The sequence below is a fragment of the Podarcis raffonei genome, chromosome 4 (assembly GCF_027172205.1).
Source record: "Podarcis raffonei isolate rPodRaf1 chromosome 4, rPodRaf1.pri, whole genome shotgun sequence".
In the NCBI taxonomy this organism is placed as follows: domain Eukaryota; kingdom Metazoa; phylum Chordata; class Lepidosauria; order Squamata; family Lacertidae; genus Podarcis; species Podarcis raffonei.
Window position 1 is genome coordinate 33431377 of NC_070605.1, and position 19842 is coordinate 33451218.

The window sequence follows — 19842 nt, forward strand, 5'->3', positions numbered from 1 at the left end:
GTTACTGCTGCCGCGTTTGTATTGAAGCAGATGCCCGAGGACTTCTAGGCTTTTTCTTTCTGCAAATCTCCCTGGTGTTTCTGAGGCGTGATTTTAGGATGCTCAAATCTTTTCAGAACGAAGTGCTTAAGATTATTCTCCTCTAAGCATATGGTCTGGTTAGGAGGTTAACAAAAACACACACACAAAAAGAACTGCTAAATTAATTTCCTAATTCCTCACAACAACAACAATAATAGGAGGGATTTAATTAAAGTTGAAAATGCGAAAAGGGCTCTTGTTTCCATTTGAATCAGGGTTTTTTATATTCTAAATGATACCAAATTTTCAAGTGAAGGCACGTAGCTGGTGCTTGGGGGTAGGGGAAGATGGGGTAAAAAAGCAGGAGTACCTAGGTGTTAGTGGCAGGCACGGGAAGAGTTAAGGCTAGAGTGTGGTAAGTCCACCTTCTGCCACCTATTTAGCCACTCCAGGTCGAGTACCCCTTTCTGCTAATCTCCCATTGGTCACCTGAGCTGTCGATTTAGCTCTGGACACTATCTAGGAGCTGGAAATCTGCTTGCATTTGAAGGGCTGGGTAGGAGGCTATAGAGTGGGCAATGCCCGCTGTGGCTCTTTTCCTCTCTCCCTGGTTTTGGCTGTCTATAGGCTCAACCCTTCTTTCTTAGTCCCCTAAACCAAGTCCTGCTCTTTCCCTCGTTTCTACCCACCCGTGTTTACAGAATGAGAGAGTTATTTTCCCAAACTCAAAAAACTTCAATTCGGTGCTGAATTTGAGTGAGAAAAGAATGTAAGAATGCAAGAAGAGAAAAGAGAGTGAGGAGTTACAGGGGAAAGGAAAATGCTGAGCCGAGCCACATGGGTGGTAGTGTTGCAGAACTTGTAAGGAGGGGTCAAAGCTGGGCAACTTCGCATTGTCTAAGGGTGCTTACTGAAAGAAAGAAAAAAAAAGGACCAATATTTTCCATGTTGAGCACTGAATGGGCAGTAATCTGAACGTAATTCTTGAGAAAGGGATTCAACCTGTGATTCTATGCACGCTTGATTGGAAATTTCTGAGAGGCTGCTGCTAGGCTCTTACAGGGAGGGAAAAGTGCCACAAGACTCTCTTGACTGTTTTAGTTGAAAGTAAATTCCATTGAAGTCAGTGAGACTTGCTTCTGAGGAAACATGTATATAGGATTGGGCTATAAATGGCCTTGCTGTGCAAACTGCAAAGACACCTTAAGCTAAATTTGGAAAAGCAAGGAAACATATTTTCAGGACAATAATTAAGTTGGAAAGTTATCCACTGTTATCAAAATCACAAATACAAATTTCAAATGATTTGCCAAAAGGAAAAATCCTAGGTGCCTAGAAATTTGATATTCTGCTGAAGAAGAATTTGAAGTATTTTATGTAACTCTGCTTTATAAACAGATAGGTACTTAATGCATTTGTAGCACAGTTCTAGCCATTTCTACTCAGAAATAAAGTCTATTTAATGCTTAATCCAATAGGTCTTACTGCTAGCAAGTGGGGCTAAGATTGCAGCTGTCATCAACTTTTTTTCATAAAGAGTGAAACATGTTGGGTGTCTCCTATTTTTTCTAAGAAAGCTTATGAGATTATTTTCCCATTTTATTTCTAATGTGTCATTCTTTCTGGATTAATTCATTTTGAATTATTTTGTGATAACTGATTTGGATTCATGGCTTCAGTAAATGATCTTTAGAAAGATAAAACAAGTCCCTCTTTTGTACCACTCCATCTGTCTCCCCATGACTGTGATTGCTACTGTGTCATTAATTTGTAATTAATACCAGAGCTTACCTTTCAGAAGTAAATCTTTTTCTGGAACAAAACTCATCTCTTTTTAAGAATTGGAACTTTTGACTTTGCTATATATTGCATTCTAAAAAATGTGGATGTGTGAAACAGCAGAATTTAGGAAGTCTGAGAGGTAAATCCATTGGAGCCTTTAAGGAAGACTTAAAGTAAAGGTAAAGGGACCCCTGACCATTAGGTCCAGTCGTGACCGACTCTGGGGTTGCAGCGCTCATCTCACTTTATTGGCCGAGGGAGCCGGCGTACAGCTTCCGGGTCATGTGGCCAGCATGACTAAGCCGCTTCTGGCGAACCAGAGCAGCACACGGAAACGCCGTTTACCTTCCCGCCGGAGTGGTACCTATTTATCTACTTGCACTTTGACGTGCTTTCGAACTGCTAGGTGGGCAGGAGCAGGGACCGAGCAATGGGAGCTCACCCCATCGCAGGGATTCGAATCGCTGACCTTCTGATCGGCAAGTCCTAGGCCCTGTAGTTTAACCCACAGCGCCACCCGTGTCCTTAAGGAAGACTTAGTTGCCCTATAATTTGTGATTTGGCTTGTTTATTTAGTCTGAAGCTGCCTACACATACAATTCATTTACCTTTGCTATCAGAAAGTGGGAGATGGGGATCCTATTAATTAAATTACAAAAAAAACCCAAAAAACACACCTCGAGCTAGCCTTGGGAATGTGCTGACCCATCTCAAAGGCTAAAGAAATACATTTTGTATCTGTTATAAAACAGTTATAAAACAGTGATTACTAGATCTTGTAATGAGTCCCTTGAATGTTAATAGTGGTATCATAAATATACATCTGCCTATTCCGACACGTGTAAATTCTTGGTAATTGTGACCTGCCCAAATGGTGAAAGAAATCCATATTAGTGACCTGTACAATGGCTTTAAGGACACCTTAGAATCTTCCTTCATGGCCAAAGAAAGGACAGTCCCAATTTATCTCAAGGGGCATTTGCGCTTTAAATATCACAGTGTAAAACTTCACTATATGCACAAATATGTCTATTCCTATAATTATTTTCTCCTTTGCCAGCTATTAAGTTTAAATTCTATATAAACAGACATCAGTATTCCCTTCATGAAACATCTTTATTTAATTTGCATTGGAAGTCTCCTCGTCCAAGTGAATGCATTGAGTATATCCCCAAGTGGTTAATGTGCTTCAAAGCCACCCATATGAGATCTGAAATCTGGTCCAGTGACCTAAGATATGCCTGAAAATGGGCCATATTTTAAAGATGGAGCAAGGAGTGCCTCTTAAGAGAAGTTGACATTCCAGCACAAAGCAAGCCAAACCACAAATGATATGGAAAATTGGGTGTGGGAGTTCTACTGCATTTTTTTCATACTTGAATCAGCCTTGGTAGAGATGGCACCTCTGCTAGGAGCCATGAACAATAATCTGTGCTGCAGAATGCAAACTTTAGTATAATATACAAGTAATGACTGATAGTTAATTATATTCTCTGAGAAGACTGAGAATTATGAAGTGATATTATGCTCGTACAATACTACAAGAAGCACGAAACACTAAAAATAGTAAAGTTTCCCCTTACAAATAGTGTCTAAACCCAGTATCCCCATGAAGCTTCTCCAGTCTTTCCCTTTAGTCAAAGGTTGCCTCCCCAGCCCCCACCCACCCCTTGCAATCTTTGGAGGTAGGAAATGAACAACCAGAGCCTGACTAACCAAGTGAGTGTTGCCCTTGGCCTAAACAGTTGTATGTGTATACAATATTTTACTGGTTTGTTTGGAAAAACAAATTGACAGTGTTCTTAAACACAATTTCACCATGAATGTTTAGATAGCTTTGTGGGAAAACAGTATAAATGTACTTATATATACTTTGTAGAAATGCACTTCTAAAATCACAAATGCTTGCCTCACATGCCTATACACACACACACATCTATAAGAACTGTTCATGTGGTGCACTAACATATTCACTGTTCTTCTTAAAACTTTAACCTCTGCCCATAAATATTTTCTTCTGTTGCATTCTAAATGTTCAGTTGTTCAACAAAAAGAAAGCAGGCAGTCTTTCTGAAGTAAATACATAGCTGCAGAAATTGTTTGTTGTCTCATAGCCATTTCCATTCCTGTGACTTTGCAAAAGGTGCTTGGAGGGATTGCAGTTTGTTTGTTTCCCCCCAATATATACTAATGGTTACAATACTTTACATCCTCCTGATGCTGCTGAACTACAGCTCTCACCACTGGCCATGCTGGCTGGGGCTGATGGGAGTTAGAGTCCAACGACAGCTGTTAGCTGCGCCCTAATTTAAGGTGCTGATTCTTTGATTCTGCATCTAGGCATGAGAGACCCAAAGCACACAAAAACCATAACCTTGCAAGTATTCATGCTGTACTACAGACAGAAACAATACCTCAAGGATCGAGCTAGGCCTTCGTCCTTGATATTCAGTAAAAATGTATCCATTTCACACATAGTGATAAACCAAGAATGAGACATAAATTGCTTTTGTCTATAGCTACAAAAAGAGCACATATTGACAGAAACAGATAGGAGATGTATTCCTGCAGTTTCCCATCAACATAAAGAATAGTGTGAGAAACTAGTTTGTTGTGCCTTCATGCAGAACATCTTCCTTTGTACAAAATATGCTACCTCATTCTTAGCATACATATGTATATTTCTCCCTTTCTTGAAAGTAGTTCCATCATTCAGAATGTACAAGTTGGGAGTGACGCAACAGATTGTTGCAGTGTGTCCTCAACTCCCTAACAGAAGCGCACCTGTTCAGGCAGTCTGCTAACAGGCTCGGGATAGGAGCTGGCTGCTAGTCCTAACCTAAACCTTTCTTGCTATACAGCTTGGTGGGGAAAACGAGGCTGGGCAAAGTTAAGAGTTTTTTAATCTTGTGGTGTGCATCCCCTAACCCTAATAATTGCCTCCAGGATACTCTCACCTGTTAAGCTCTTAAGCAGGCCAATTTATTCTCTTTCTCTCAGCTGACAAAGATCCCATGGCTCAACTGCCCTTTAGCATGAATTTCATTAATAGACTTACATAAGTCATATTAAAATGTGTTAAATAATGTATAATGTAATGTTTGTTTTAAGAAGTAGCTTATTCCTCATTTTTAGAAGACGCGTTTGTGAAGGGGACTCAGCAGAATAAAACCATTCCTAAAAAAGTAGACAACTGTGTTCTTTAACTTTGCACCTCGCCGATAAAAAATTGTCTCTGCTTATTTTAAATGCCTGTTACAAAATTTAAAGATACCTATTTAAAAACAACCAACAGACAACTTTTATACATGTTTACTCAGAAGTAATTCTCATAGAGCTCAGTGGGGCTTACTCCTAGGAAAATGTGTTTTGGATTGCAGCCTAAACCCTGCACACTTTGGGCACAATCTACCAGAAAACTGTACTGCGGCATCCTCTTTGATTTGAATGGCACCATGCAAGTGTAGCAGTTGGCCTGGAACAACCCCTATTCAGATCACTGGGGTTGCAAGGAGAAGTTTGTGTTCGATTGTGCAGTTAGTTACAGTCTCTTCTTCAGCTTGGAAGTGTCCTTCATTTTATACATAAGGAAAACTTGATACTTTCAATGAAATATGTGTGTTTATTTAGAAATAAGTCCCATAAAGCTCAGTGGTGTTTACTCCTAGGAAATTGGATATGAGATTGCAACCTTTGTCCTTAAGTCTGCAATCCTATACCAAAGTTTCCTTGGACAAAGTCCCATTGACTACAATAGGACCTACATCTGAATAAACATGTATAGGATTGTGTTGTAAATGATTTGTGGTTTAAATCCAGAGCAGGCTGACTTTCATGTTTACTTCATCTAAACATACAGAAGTGTTTGTGGTGGAGACAAATCCTGTAAAATTAAGCCATTCTCTTTTGTAATACTTTGAAACAATGTAATGTAAGCATTTTTAGGCATAATAGGAATTGTGAGAGCTGGTAAAATGGACCAGGTCTGAAAGATACCCCAGAAGCTAAATTTCCAGATCAAAGGAACAGCTATGGGAAGAGGAAAAACCTTTTATTTCAGAAATGTGATTATTTACAGTAGAATCTTCACATTTGAATAGTCTTTGAATTTCTGAAGTGTATTTTTATATACAAATCATATCTTAAAATTAAGAGGATAAGGCTCTGCATTTCAGCAGCGATTTATGTCTCTTGGTCTGAATTGGCTTTGCAAACATTAATAAATTAAGGTGAAAAAGCTCATTGTGGTAGAAAATATCCTATCTTAATAGATGAGAAAACTTAAAACATGAGAAGGTTAATGGCATTATTGTCTATGGATCTTCAATGCCTTTTGAAATTTAGGGATAGATTCTAAGGGGGGAAATGACATCAATTTACTGACAGATGAATAGTACTCTACAACTGAAGTTGGCAAGCATCTTTAAATGGGATATGGTGATATGAAATCCCTGAGCATTTTTGTGCTCCTCACAATACCTTGCAACTTAAAAAGCACACCTTGACTCATACTCACATTGAATTAAGTCATCTGGAATTTTATTGTAGGAAATGAAAAAGTTTTCAATATTCAATGATCAATAGCAACATTGGAAATGAAGCAAATTGGTATTGATACTGTTCCAGGCTTGGAAATAGTTACTTGCCTGGTTTCCTATGGGAAGTAAGATTTGCCTCCAGGCAGTTAAAAGTCAGATGTGGCAACAATGAAGAAAAAAAAATGGGTTGGGGATTGTCTTGCTTCTTTCATGTCAAAATGAATGGCATATCCATGTGGGAGCAGGCAATGTATTAAACACTTTTGGCCCATCCATTTCGTGGTTCTAATTCCAAGGTTGCAATCTTCATAATGGCAAAGATGTTGACATGTAGCTGAGATTCTGGTAATTATTGGTAGCAGGGATGCTTCTGAATTCCTCATTGGTCCTGATTTTAACAGTTCTCATTTACCTTCTCCTGCTTGTGGATTAGCACCAACACACACACATGCTCTCTCCTATTCTTGTAGGTTGGATTTTCAGAACCACTAAAATCCATTGTGCATGGATTGTTTGCTCTTGAAACACTTTCCATTTCTTCTGTTCACATATTTGTTTTTAATTTGGCTAAACCATGCTCCAAGCTTATGTAGACAATAAAACACAATTGGACTAGCATTTCTGTTAGTTACTGTAAAGATACAACTTATTAGTTTACATGTTAATGCAGATCCTAGTGTGGTACCTCCTGTTCCAGAAACACAGAATGAGGTCTTTACCTTCAGGGGCATGGTTCTCCTTTTAAAGTCTGACTGGGTTGCAACTGTTCTTCTGCTTCCCTGCTGAAGCCCTCTGTGACTCAGGGGCGGAGGAAGGGGGTGCAGTGGGGGCGGGCCACCCCAGGTGTCACCACTGAAGGGTGTGACAAAATGCCGGGCGGTACTCACCGTGGGGCTTGCAGCGCGCCCAATTAATGCGTCTCCTGGGAGTGATGCAGTGGCTTGGGTGCCCGCAGGTTCCATGCTGCCCCAAATGGTCCGCCCACTGTCTGCCCCTCAGCTGTAGGGTGGCTGAGTGGGAGGAGGCAGGCAGACTCCTGGGAGGCCCCACGGAGCATCCTGCCCTGGCTTGCCCCACCCCATCCTGCAGTCAGCTGGCACTGCCCCTGGGCGCAGGGCACACGCGCTGCCCCAGGCGCCCGATCAGCTTGCTCCAACGCTGCTGTGACTTGCTAGTATTCATCTACTATCCACCCTATTCGCTTGTAATTTGTTTTAGCTGATCATAATATTGTATTTTACAATTGTTGTAACCAGACCTTTGACCCTACGGTGAAGAGTGGGTAAGAAATCCAGTAAGAAGTAGAATAGTGTAGGCTCTGGATTTCTTTCTTTTTATCTACTTTGCTTGATGAACTCTAGGAAGTCAGAAAGGGCTTTATGCAGGTGATTAGATAGCAAGCACACACACACCAACAACCCTAATATTAATGTGCAAATTATTTGTGTGCAAAAAAATTCACACAAGATGATTTGCAAGAAAGTGGAGTAAGAGTACATGGCCCATGTTCTGAAATGCCTTAATGAAATTGTATATGTAAAATCAGAAAACAGAATGTGGTACAAAATATGGGACAGAAGGAACCCATGGAAGAATTACAAATGGGGATGGGGAGTCAGTTTGACTATTGCCAATAATGTGAAAACGTACAATAGTTAGGTTAAACTGTACAGCAGGCAAGTGAATCTAAAGCTCCAAGGTGTCATTCCTCTCTTGGGATCATTAAACACATTCACTCCTCTTGTTACAACAAAAAAAATCATACAAAGGGTTGCTTAGGCATATTAGATGTCCTTAGACACTTTAATAAAGCCCCAAATATGTGGGATGCTATGATTATGACTTTTTATTAAAAAAGGAGGGGTGAGAATCGTGTTCTTTTCAATTTGAGGCTGATGGTGCTACAAAAAAATACGTTGCAATTATCATATATAGGTGACACTGACTATAGTGCGAGAAGGAGAGGCCTGCAAAAACGCTTTTGTTAAACCATTTTTCAGCACACAAAAGCACTTGATTGGCACTTCACTGATTTAATAGCCCATTTGTAATGCAGAAAGAACATCACTGAAGACTTTAGCATTATCCCAAATCTAATAATTGAATTTGTAGGTGCAAAAACCCAAGATTTCTAACACACAGGAAATCTTTTGGAGAGCATGAAACAGAGAAGTTGTGATTTTAATGTGTTGTATTTTATCCTTGTGGTTCTTAATGTAACAGACTAGGGAATTAGGAAATTTTGGTTTTGTTACTGCATGTTCTTCTGATGCCTGCAGGAAATTTTGTGCTGCAATCCTGAATTCATTTACCAAGGAGTAAATTCCATTGAACACACATTGGTTTGCTTTTTTAAAAAAAAGAAACAAAAAACCAGTGGGTCCAATAATAAGCTGAAAACTTCACTGTCAGTTTATGAAATTGTAATTGAAATGTGAAAATAAGTACCTTTTGTGCGAGATGGGATTCCAAGCCAGTTTGTTTCAACGGAATTAAATGGAAATTATTATTTTTTTCTCTGTCAGATGTTCTTAGGCCCACTGGTAATTTTGCATAGCATGATTTCCCCCTCTTTTAACATTGCAATAATCCTGTGAGGTAGGAAAGAGACACAAAATACAACTACCAATATTATAAGATCTTTATGCAGACCTATGGTGCAGCTATACTGTGTACAGTTTTGACTCGCGCAAGAGCATGGCACCAAAAGACCCATTTCTTTCATGAGCAGCAGCAGTACTGCAAGCGCAAGCGCTGGCTACAAACACCAAGCTCAGCAGCAGAGGCGCTGGAGGGGGAAAACAGGACATTCCAGGATTGAATCAGAAGCTGGGATGGCTTCTGTAATTCTGGGGTGTCCTGGGAAAATCAAGATGGCTGAAGGGTATGGGCAGTATGTCTCTGAACAACAAAAATGGAGAGCTATTGCCTTCCTGAGCTACCTTTGGACTTGTCAGAGACCGCTTTGGAAAATAGAATGCTGGACTAGCAGGGCTTTTTTTTAGTTTGCATACTCTCAGCCTAAATTCTCATATTAAGTTTTGCGGCAGAGTCAGAATTTAAATCCGGGTCTCCCTCCATGGACCAGCTCTACAGCTATTACATTATCAACTTCCCTAGGTGAGAGAAGGGAGGCAGGAAGACAGACAAAGACACGTCTACTTGGTTGCTCCCCAATCAGCAGGAAGTAGCTGCTTCCCCTTCTCCCTCTGTACTTGCAAGAGCAAACCATTATCTGTGTGGACCCTCAGAATAGGGCTTAATAGAAATAATAATAAAAATAGGCCTACTTATCATACATGCTGGAAGTGCAACAGAAGTGAGAAACTTCTGTCTCGCACATGTACACTAGTTTGTTTGGGGATAAATTTTCTTTAGAAGCACATCGCTTGTTGAGATATCAGGTTTTAATTGGGCCACTAAAATAAGAATCGTGGTTGAGCAAGTGTTTCCTTAAGTACTAATAGTCTGTTGCCAGGGTACTCTATAAATACAGATTTTACTAAGGCATATACCGTATTTTTCGCTCTATAACACGCACCCGACCATAACACGCACGTAGTTTTTAGAGGAGGAAAATCCGTAGGCATGCCACCCGTAGGCATTTCCTCCATAACACGCACAGACATTTCCCCTTACTTTCTAGGAGGAAAAAAGTGAGTGTTATGGTGCAAAAAATACGGTAGGTCATAATAGTTTGCAATAGTTTATGTGGTGCTAATTGTATCATTATCTATTAATACTATTAAACGTCAATATCTACGCTTAACAGGATCAGCTTAGTTTCTCAAAATGAAGCAGACTATTTTTGTTTTGGCTGCAATAATGTAGGTGTGTTATTTTAGATGGGCCGCAAATGAGATTTTTAAATGTTTAGTTATTTATTTTTGTGTTCTTGTATACCATTTTTCGTACAAAACAAATGAAAACAAAAAACAAGTGACTTCAAACCGGTTCACATAAAAGCAAATAAATAGGAATCACAAACATAGACACAAATTAAAAACCAACAAAATCATGATGATCTTTATAAAACACAGAAGGACTAGCGATTGGAAAGTAGGGGTTGGGGAAGAGTCAAATTAAACTGGGAAAGATTGGAAGCACAAACAAGTTTTTGCCATGTGTTTGAAGCCCATCAGTGTCATGAACATCCTCACCTCCTCAGGAAGGAAGTTTTGCCAAGTTTCTAAATCAAAACCTATTCTTTTTGTGTTGTGTGATTGCTGCAGCACTCTATTCAGAGTCTTGACACTGCTGATGCTAGTTTATACTTATTTTTATAGTTTGTGTTTTTCACACGCTTTTGAATTGGGTTCTCCCTCCCCCATTGCCTGCTCGTTGGTGAATATGCAAGGTGTTGCTGTCATTTTTTAAACTCCCATAAAAACAAATACTGTGTACAGTCATACCTCGGGTTACGATCGCTGCGGGTTGCGTGTTTTCAGGTTGCAGACCGCACCGAACCCAGAAGTACCGGAATGGGTTACTTCTGGGTTTCGGTGCTCGCGCATGAGCAAAAGCACAAAATGACATCACACGCATGCGCAGAAGTGCCAAATCGTGTCACACGCGTGCGCAGACAGGGTGCTGCAGGCTACGAATGCTGCGGGTATGACTGTACTGTAACTAACTCTAACTGTACTATCTTCAAAGTGCACAAATCACATTAACCCAAACTATAAATAAAAAAAACCATAAGCTTGCTGGCACTCAGTTTCTGGCTCCTTTTTAAACATTTAAAATATGTTTGATTTCTTTCTTGTAGCTCCTGCTACTTGTGCCCACCTCTTGTGACAGTATTTTAGACTGGCTTCCCACAAGAGCTTACAAATCAAGCAGGTTAATGTCTTCATTAAAACTGAATTGCAGTTTACTTTGGGAAAAAAACATATTTAATATTTCAAGATATTGAACACTAAACTACTATTAAGCTTTAACTAATGCATTTACTTTGCTGACACTTACTCTCCGATGGGACATGTAGCTCAAGTTAATGTCACTAGAAGTGATGTTTAGGGCTTCGGGAGACTGTTTCAAACCCACTCTTAGATGATTTTACTTTCAAACCCACTCTCTGCACTTGAGAAAAAGTTTTAAATAAGTGATCCCACTTCTTCACCAGCCCTATTTTAGAAACACAGTCAGTGCTGTCCCTTGTATTGCCTGCACATAATGGTTTAAGAAGTATAGGGGGCATATAAAACAATATGGGGAAGGAAGGTAGTTAGTTTTTGGATTTTGAGAAAATAATTAGTGGCAATTGACAGGGTAAAAAAAGGATGTTACATTGCACCAAGAATAATTAAATCTGTATGTTTGCAAGACTGACACTTGTCCTAGTCAGGAAGCTTGAACGGCATTCTGTGGGAAAAGCATCCTCCCCATTACCCTGCCCAAGATCCATGCAAGTCTTCTGGGTGTTTTAAGTACAGTGGTACCTTGGTTTCCCCGGAGTGGCTGGGGAAACTCAGCCAGATGGACGGGGTATAAATAATAAATTATTATTATTATTAATTATTATGACAACCATAATCCGTTCCGGAGGTGCGTTTGTAAACCAAAACAGGTTGTAACCCAAGGCGCGCTTTTGCCAATGGGGACTCCAAAAATTTTTTTGTTCGTAATCCAAAAAAGAAAAGAAAAAAGGGTTGTCATCCAAAAAAAGGGACACACACTTGCGGGTTTGACGTGTTTGTAATCCAAAATGTATGTAAACCAAACCAAGGTACCACTGTATCTTCTGTTTCAACAGGTAGATTTTAAAGGAATTTCAGGGTTGCACTTTTTTCTTTATTTCTTCATATGTTGTCAGGCTTGGCTCAAATGTGCACAGCAAGAAAATAGGAGCTAGCTATGTTAGGAACGGCAAGTGAGACCTTGTACAGTGCCTAGAGGCAGCCCTGTCAAGTACAGCTAAGTCAGAGGGACATTGCCTTCCCCGGCCTGCATAATAGCAGTTTATTTTTGTGATTTCAGATTGCACCCCAGTTAAGGAGAATTAGAGTATGCTGGCTTTTACTGAATACTGGTAGCCAGCCTGGGTATCCTTCAATGAGCTTCTCTTTAATGATGTGCAGTATATCTGAGCATTCTTTGATCCAAACACCTGGATTTTTCTAAGTTTTCCTGTTTTGCTTGAGGAATCATGTCCACTTTATGGTATTCAGTGGGGAGGTTTTTATATATCAGGGGTGGGGAGCCTGTGCTTAGTCCAATGATATGTGCAGGGCCACAGCTTCCCCTTTCCCCAATCACACCGCTTGTGGTTTCAGGAATGGAGTACAAATAAATATTGACACAAATGCTGACTGTATTAACCAACCAGTGGGTTTTTTCCAACACAGTGCTAAGTCGGGGTCAGTCCAAGCATTACTGGTAGTGCAGTGGGACACCCCCCCCCCGCCGCCCCACTGCACTTCCTAAATCTGTTCTAGGAGTTTCCCCAACCATCTGAAGCAAATTTGGGAAGGATGCATGGCATATGTGGGGAGAGGAGGGGAAGAGTCTCATTGCTCTAGCAATAATCCTTAAACTGATGGGATGAGTTAGAATACCACCCAATGTAACATTATTTGTTTTATAAGTAAGCATTTATCTTAGATCTTGAAAACAGAAATAAAAAAAACTTCTGTCTTACTTTTTAATAACCTTCTTAACAGCTTTAAAGTTAGATGAAACTAATGCCATTCTGCCTTTAAAAGTGCAATGATTTCTCTGCTTTATTTTTAACCATGTTGTGTTTGTTTCTGGGAGGCAAATAGAAATTAAGGCCAACCTGAAATTCCTAGCTGCAAGTCTCCAAACAGTACAGCTAGCTTGTATTTTTCTTCTTTGAAGAGTCATGCAGACATAAACTACTAGCCAAATCTTCTGAGCCTCCTTTTTTTTTAGTCCAAGAAACTGATGCTCAAACAAGTTTATCCAAGGGCACTTGCTTCATTAGAACTAGGATTGGATTTCACGGAACCGTCCTAAAAGTTGCTCCAACACCTCCTTTTAAAATATTTTACAAGCATCTCTGTATATGTCATGTTCAGAACTATGCAAGTAAAGAGTAATATAGCAAATTGCCGTACATTTGCACTTACTAAGCCTTTTCTTGGTTAAAAAATTATTTCTCACTTTAAAACAATGTGTGTATTCAAGGATTGGGATAATTGTTACCTACAAGCACAGCTGTCAGCAACAGAAATGGATGTTTCCTTTGCAGAACAGCAGTTTGCTCATATTGGTCTCTTCAAGCATTTAGCTTGAAAATAGATTGATCAGTAAGAGAGTCCTACAGATGTAGGAAGCCATGATCAATGATCAAGACCATGGGTAGGCAAACTAAGGCCCGGAGGCCGGATCCGGCCCAATCGCCTTCTAAATCCGGCCCATGGACAGTCTGGGAATTAGCGTGTTTTTACATGAGTTGAATGTGTCCTTTTATTTAAAATGCATCTCTGGGTTATTTGTGGGGCATAGGAATTCGTTCTCCCCCCAAAAAAAATATAGTCCAGCCCCCCACAAGGTCTGAGGGACAGTGGACCAGCCCCCTGCTGAAAAAGTTTGCTGACCCCTGATCAAGACTTTAGCTTTCTAGCATCCATTAGTTCTCAAGGTTCTTTCGATTTTTCTTTTGACTGATCTCTCACTCTGGAGATAACATGTAACACACATGCTACTAAAGCATGAAGAAGTTGACATTTGGGGTCTAACCCATTTTGCCCATCATTTACCACAACCAATTGTTGGTTTGCTGGATTGGCAGTTCTTGTTAAAATGGGGAAATGTGTGAACACCTGGACTAATGACAGTTACAAGTTGTGATGCTTTCCTATAATGCAGTTGTTTAATTGGAGCATAACATGGGGCTGCTATGTCTATACCAAACCTTTCTTACGAAATGCAGATTATATTTGTGTAAGATCCTTCAAGGAGCTTTTCTGAGAAGAGGGGCTTACATCTCAAAAACTAAAAAAGCATGAGGAATGTTTTCAAATGTTGCGAATTGTTCAGAATCAAGAATACTGCTTTAAAGGGAGAGAGATGCAGCAAGTCCAAAATGCCTGGACTTATGCTACAAGTTCCTCTCATAAGAAAACTTCATTAGGAATATTACCTTGCCTAAGTAAGAATAAAATTAGATTTACAAAATGGAAAATACATTGATGTTGTTATTAATAACAGTGTTAATAAACGTTATTACTTGTGCTGACTAATGGGGCTTATTCCAACAATACAGAACTAAGTAGTTCTGGGACAAAGCATTCTGAATGCCTTCGTTCGTTATAATCGTGGATTAAGTACTGTTGAGGTTCCTGTCAGTTTGTTTTATTAGAAAATGCTGCTTATTTTACTGAGGCATGCTGCCTAAACCTGAGGGTGTTGTTTTTTAAATCCATAAACAATGCTGAGCTCTCGTCAGAAAAAAGCCACATTGAAAAGATCTGAGTCTAAAACTACTTCAGTTATATACAGCACTACATTAATCAATTCCTTGAAGTATTACATACATTTTTTTTAAAGGCCCCCAATCTCATCTTGGGATAGCATATTGAAATGCTTCCTTACTGGGAGTGAGGGAGGTTGTTATTTTGGACAGAGTTATGGAACTTCTGAGATATTATGTAGGCAATGCTCAGGTAATATTAAAGTTTATTTCAGGCTCAGCATATTTGACCTCAAGCATCCTAAGAGTCATGTAGACCTGGCCAAAGCTATTACATTCCTCCAGTGATCCCCATAATAATGATTAATTTCTTTCATAACTCTCTTCATAATTAATACAGGTTTCATTGTGGCCACTACTATTCTCTTATTGATCATCTCAGCCATTTAAATTGGGACTGGTAAAGCTGTCTCTGTTTACTCTGCTGAGCAGACATTTATTTTATTTGGATAGCTCTCATCATTTGTAAATTATGTTGGGGATATTGACTGTCATGGAAACTACAGGTATTTCAGTGCTCTTGTCATGCAAGAGCTGAAGCCTTTTCAGCATTTGAGGTTAATGTTCTTCTCTGGTGCTTTTTGCATGAAGATACGTAAGTGGTCTATGAACACTAATTAGTCAGGCTTTACAGAGAAGCATTAGCTGTCCTGTTTTTACTCATAGCTAAGAGTATATTTTCCCTCCCCATCACCACAGATGTCTCTGAAATATGCTGAATGCTGCAGGAGTTGGGTTTGTACATTTGCAGGCACATGTTAATCACATTAATTGTAAACTGTAATATATGTACGCTAACTATATGGCTTAATTGTTTACTTTATGTAAACTTCCCAAATTCAGACTTTTTACTCTGAACTGAAACAGCTGGACTTCATATTAATCCAAATATGAATGCTCGTGAATATTGCAGTTGGGGAGTTTTTTTCAATTGTATTTTAGTGAATGACAAGTTTTTCCTAGTCATTTCATGAAGATTAATTTTTTTAATTTCTTATTTTTTTACATCTCATCAGTAACAGTGCAGAATCCATTAAGAAGGCTAGGCTAAATGACATTTATGGCCAGTATCAAGTCCGTTTTCACTTCTATCTGGTCATGTGTGGGAGCCAGGGTGGGAGCCAGAAAGCCCTGGCCGAGGTTTGTAGTGCCACCTGGTGTCTTGCTGACCCAGTGACCAGCATGTCTGTGCCTTACATGTATTAGAATTGTATTGACCTTAAAAGGAGTTGTGTTTCCTCTGGGCAGTGTTGACCCTATATGGTGTGGGTGGGTTTAAGCTGGCCAGATGAGGTAACATGAGACACTGGCAAGCAGCCATGCGGCTGGAGAGAACAAAGGGTAATAAAAACGGACTGGAGAGGAGAAGATGTCTGAAAGAGCTGCTCCATCAGTCCAAGGAAATAAGCTAGCTCTCTGCGTCTTTATTTTATGCTGAATTAAGCGCCATTTGTAACGGCTGGCCCGACAAGTGGTGCCCCGTGTGAGGCTGAATAAAAGATACGACTGAGGTTTTTAAAAGAGAGCTAAAGAAGCAAGATTGAAGCAAACAGTCTGGGCAAGACTGTGAGAAGATTTTTGATCCAAGCAGTGGATATTCATCGACTTACCTCGCCTGGAAAAGGCTGCAAGCGCTATTCATCTACGGATCCAAGGTTAGTCGATCCCTTAAATATTGATTTTAGAAAAATGGGCAGCTCTTTGACTACTCCCCAACAGAAATTTTTAAAAGACTTAAAATTTCTCCTCTCCTGCAACAAATTGGAAGTTCCTGAGGGAGATTTGATACAGCTCATTCTGTGCATTGATGAACATTGCCCCTGGTTTCCTGCAGAAGGAACTTTGGAATTAAAACATTGGGACAATATTGGAACACATTTTCATGGACTTCCCAGCATTGGTGTTCGAAATTTAAATGCATGGTGCAAAGTTCGATATGCTATGGATTCTTTATCACCAAAAAATATCTCCATAGCTGCATTGCCAACACAAGCTCAAGCTTCTTTAATTCAGCCTGCTATCCTGCCATGTGTTCCAGCCCTTGCTTTGCCTGCTGCAGCCCCAGATCCCAAACCTCCAGACTGCAGTTCCTCACCAGAAGACCCAAATCTGCAAAAATACCGTGGTCTGGCTGGAAATGATCCTGCTCTTTCAGCAGCAGCAAAAGCAGCTACCCCTTTGCAACGTGCAGTATTTGCCTGTTCCTTAACTCAGGATACTATGGCATTCGCTGGTGTTCCAGCAGGAATTCAAGCCCAGCTTTTGGTTCCAGATGACATCAAGCCTTTGGCACGTACAGTTTTACCCCCATCAGCTCATGAATGGGAAATTGCCTGTGGTGCTTATGCTCCTGCTTTACTGAAACAAGCAATGAGAAAAATCCCAGAACCTAGAGAATCATGTCCTTCCTTTATGGACAGGCTGATTACAGCAGTGAGTAGCCAAATTGAAAATCCTGAAGCCAAACAAATAATTATCAAACAATTGGCCTTTGAAAATGCCACTGAGGATTGTAAGGTTGCGTCGCGCCCGATAATACACCTTCCTGCCACTACGATGCTACGCATTTGTCAGTCTGTTGGTACAGCCACCCACAAGGCTCAATTGCTGGCAGCAGTACAAGATAAAAACCAACCTGTAGCTATCAATACAGCATTTCCAGCGTGGCAAACCAAGATCACTGATACCTCAGTGTGGGTAGAACAGTGGCCTCCACCAAAAGAAAAAACCGCAGCAATGGCACCATCTCGTTTCTGAACAGCTTATTTCTGAACAATTGACTTTTAGCTACATTGAAACATTTCTATCCCACTGGATCCAGCAGACAGGAACAGTTTGCTTTTACATTGCCAGTATATAACAAATTGCAATCCACCCAGTGATATCAGTGGATTGTTCTGCCACAACAGCATGTGGAACTCCCCTACACTTTGCCAAAATTTTGTGAATGAAGCATTGAAACCTTTCCGCATGCGCCACCTAGAGGTGCTGAACACAAGCTGCATCTGGCAATATTTGCTACACCATTGTTGCCAACAGGAAATTTATATGCTCAGACGGACAAGAAGAAGACTATCTGCATTATAGAATGCTTACATTTACCTCATACCCCTTTGAAGAACATTCATTCAGCAAATGAATCCACATCAGACAATTGTTATCAAAGGACGTTCACGTGCTATAACTTTGAGCAGTTTTGATGTTGCATCAATTTAGATGCCATTTTCACAGACTGAACAGCAGCATTTATTGATCACAAATGCTGCCATGCAAATTGTTTTGGCTGATTTTATAGGTCATCATTTTTAATCCTCCAAAGGATGACCGTTTGACATTTCTGACACAAGTCACTTATGTTTTGACAAACCCCTTGTCTCTCACACTTCTCCCCTCTGCATTAACCCTTTTCATGGATGGAACAAAAAATAGGGGGGGGGTGACATGGGAAGAGGGAGGAAAATGGAAATGTTTATTTACCTCTCCACAGTCTTCTGCCCAGCGAGCAGAGCTAGCGGCTGTGATTCTTGCCTTTCAATCCTTTCCTACTCATTCTTTCAATCTTATTGTGGATACTCAGTATGTATATCGCTTTTTGCTATTTTACCAATATCTTATATAACTCCTTCCTTGGATTCTGACTTGTTTTCCTTGTTTCTTGCCCTGTAGGCCTTACTTCAGCACAGAGAGTTCCTTATTATGTTGCACATCTTCGCTCCCACACATCACACCCAGGGTATTTAGCAGAGGGAAATTCAAGAGCAGATTCAGCTCTGAAGAACATTTCTGCCTTCTCTCTTTTCTGATCCTATACTATGTTATAACAACCTTCATCTCCCTGCAAAAGCATTGGCTAAGCAGTTTTCTATTCCTTTGGCCCAGCATATATTTCTAAAACATTTTCGGAATTTTGTATGTTGTGGAATGTGAAATTAACTCATGGTATACACTTTAACTCCATAGGGCAAGCGATAGTGGAAAGAGCGCACCTGATGTTCAAAACACTATTGCTAAAACAGCTTGGCGGCCGAAACATCCAACAGCACTCATTCCTTCAGCTGTTCACCAAGTTCTTTTTGTGTTTAACCATCCTTATATCCAAATACTAGGACCCATACTCCCGCGGAATTGCATTTTAGGAAGGAGGAGGCACTCCCTTGCCCCTTGGTGGTGTACAGACGCTTGCCTGATCCCGCATGGCATGGACCTGTCCCGCTGATCACGTGGGGACGAGGGTACGCGGCAGTGGACATCGAGGACAAGCCTTTATGGGTTTCAACTGCAGAAGTGCTTCCTAACCATTTGCCTTGCCATCCTTTGCTGCACCATTATACAAGGAAGAGAAGCAGACGACATGGTCCAGTTGAAACCACCATATTTCACCTTATTGGCTGGCAAGCAGCAGTTGCCTGAATCCTACACTGGCTGGCAGTATTCACGGCTCAGCCACTCTCGAACTATAAGAACAGTGTTGTTGAATAAGACTTTTACGGGTGAAAATTATCATAAGATATGGAGGAATAATATTTTTGTACAAGTTATGATTAAGTTTACTAGTTTATTGCATGCTTCTACATGTTGGGTATGTATGCCTGCCCCCAGTTATTTTCAAATTAAAAAGAGGGAAAGAATCATGGGGCATATATCCAAACTGTAAATATACATTGAAATTCATGGTTAATAGCTCTTGTTCTCTTACAGGAACATACAGTGACCAATCTCAGTGCTATAGAAGTGACACCAGTGCATGGCTAATAAACTAGAAAAGAAGCCTACCATGCAGCATGGAATCAGAATTCTTACATTCTTAGCTTCCTGATGGAAGTTGGCTTCGACATTTATTGATTATAGTGATTATTATAGTAGTTATTTGCATTATTTTGTGTTGCTATATACAATGTATTCATTCTTTAATTTCTGTATGTACTGCATGGTTCTCCAGTCCACGGCCCGCTTCCGGTGTCAAAAGAGTCGCTTATCACGCTCGACAAAGCCATTGGTACTGATATATATGATTATGCTTAAAATATAAAGAAAGAGGGCATGTGGGAGCCAGGGTGGGAGCCA

At 40.2% G+C, this 19842-nt stretch overlaps 1 protein-coding gene across 2 annotated transcripts in view; it reads left to right on the forward strand.

The window, feature by feature from the left end:
* Positions 1-19842, forward strand: part of ZBTB20 (zinc finger and BTB domain containing 20) — a 484288-nt gene that overhangs the window by 872 nt on the left and 463574 nt on the right. The window lies entirely within an intron of this gene.